The sequence below is a fragment of the Nothobranchius furzeri genome, unplaced genomic scaffold, assembly GCF_043380555.1.
Source record: "Nothobranchius furzeri strain GRZ-AD unplaced genomic scaffold, NfurGRZ-RIMD1 Scf040, whole genome shotgun sequence".
Taxonomy (NCBI): domain Eukaryota; kingdom Metazoa; phylum Chordata; class Actinopteri; order Cyprinodontiformes; family Nothobranchiidae; genus Nothobranchius; species Nothobranchius furzeri.
The window spans coordinates 291122-293314 of NW_027223057.1; positions in this window are offsets into that span (position 1 = coordinate 291122).

The following is a 2193-nucleotide window of genomic DNA, read 5'->3' on the forward strand; positions in this document are numbered from 1 at the left end:
CCTCCAGGGGGCACGGCACAGCCTCCCTAGTCCGACACAAGTGCTCCACTTGGGCTATTCTCTGACCCAAGTCCCGGGGCGAGAACCACAACTACTGGTCATCCTTTAGACCTCCAGGGGGCACGGCACACCCCCCGGTAGCCGACCAAAGTGCTCTACTCGGGCCAGACTCGGACCCACGACCCGGGGTGAGAACCACAACTACTGGTCATCCTTTAGACCTCCAGGGGGCACGGCACAGCCTCCCTAGTCTGACACAAGTGCTCCACTTGGGCTATACTCGGACCCACGACCCGGGGTGAGAACCACAACTACTGGTCATCCTTTAGACCTCCAGGGGGCACGGCACAGCCTCCCTAGTCCGACACAAGTGCTCCACTTGGGCTATACTCGGACCCAAGTCCCGGGGCGAGAACCACAACTACTGGTCATCCTTTAGACCTCCAGGGGGCACGGCACACCCCCCGGTAGCCGACCAAAGTGCTCTACTCGGGCCAGACTCGGACCCACGACCCGGGGTGAGAACCACAACTACTGGTCATCCTTTAGACCTCCAGGGGGCACGGCACAGCCTCCCTAGTCCGACACAAGTGCTCCACTTGGGCTATACTCGGACCCACGACCCGGGGTGAGAACCACAACTACTGGTCATCCTTTAGACCTCCAGGGGGCACGGCACAGCCTCCCTAGTCCGACACAAGTGCTCCACTTGGGCTATACTCGGACCCAAGTCCCGGGGCGAGAACCACAACTACTGGTCATCCTTTAGACCTCCAGGGGGCCCGGCACAGCCTCCCTAGTCCGACACAAGTGCTCCACTTGGGCTATACTCTGACCCAAGTCCCGGGGCGAGAACCACAACTAATGGTCATCCTTTAGACCTCCAGTGGGGCCCGGCACAGCCTCCCTAGGCCGACACAAGTGCTCCACTTGGGCTATACTCTGACCCAAGTCCCGGGGCGAGAACCACAACTAATGGTCATCCTTTAGACCTCCAGGGGGCCCGGCACAGCCTCCCTAGACCGACACAAGTGCTCCACTTGGGCTAAACTCTGACCCAAGTCCCGGGGCGAGAACCACAACTACTGGTCATCCTTTAGACCTCCAGGGGGCACGGCACAGCCTCCCTAGTCCGACACAAGTGCTCCACTTGGGCTATACTCTGACCCAAGTCCCGGGGCGAGAACCACAACTACTGGTCATCCTTTAGACCTCCAGGGGGCACGGCACAGCCTCCCTAGTCCGACACAAGTGCTCCACTTGGGCTATACTCGGACCCACGACCCGGGGCGAGAACCACAACTACTGGTCATCCTTTAGACCTCCAGGGGGCACGGCACAGCCTCCCTAGTCCGACACAAGTGCTCCACTTGGGCTATACTCTGACCCAAGTCCCGGGGCGAGAACCACAACTACTGGTCATCCTTTAGACCTCCAGGGGGCACGGCACAGCCTCCCTAGTCCGACACAAGTGCTCCACTTGGGCTATTCTCTGACCCAAGTCCCGGGGCGAGAACCACAACTACTGGTCATCCTTTAGACCTCCAGGGGGCACGACACAGCCTCCCTAGTCCGACCCAAGTGCTCCACTTGGGCTATACTCTGACCCAAGTCCCGGGGCGAGAACCACAACTACTGGTCATCCTTTAGACCTCCAGGGGGCACGGCACAGCCTCCCTAGTCCGACACAAGTGCTCCACTTGGGCTATACTCTGACCCAAGTCCCGGGGCGAGAACCACAACTACTGGTCATCCTTTTGACCTCATGGTCATCCTTTAGACCTCCATGGGGCACGGCAGAGCCTCCCTAGGCCGACACAAGTGCTCCACTTGGGCTATACTCTGACCCAAGTCCCGGGGCGAGAACCACAACTACTGGTCATCCTTTAGACCTCCAGGGGGCACGGCACAGCCTCCCTAGTCCGACACAAGTGCTCCACTTCGGCTGTACTCTGACCCAAGTCCCGGGGCGAGAACCACAACTAATGGTCATCCTTTAGACCTCCATGGCAACAGGGGGATGTCAGACCCCAGCTCATCCCAGGTTGATGCCTCAATAGCAGCTTAGGGTCACGGCAGTCCCACCGTGATCCACCCTCTTGTCCTCTCTCCACAGGATGACCAGAGTGTCGTGTTTATTTTCAAAGTGTCCTCGTAGGATGACCATGAGTGCAGGAAAATTTTCAAAGTCCC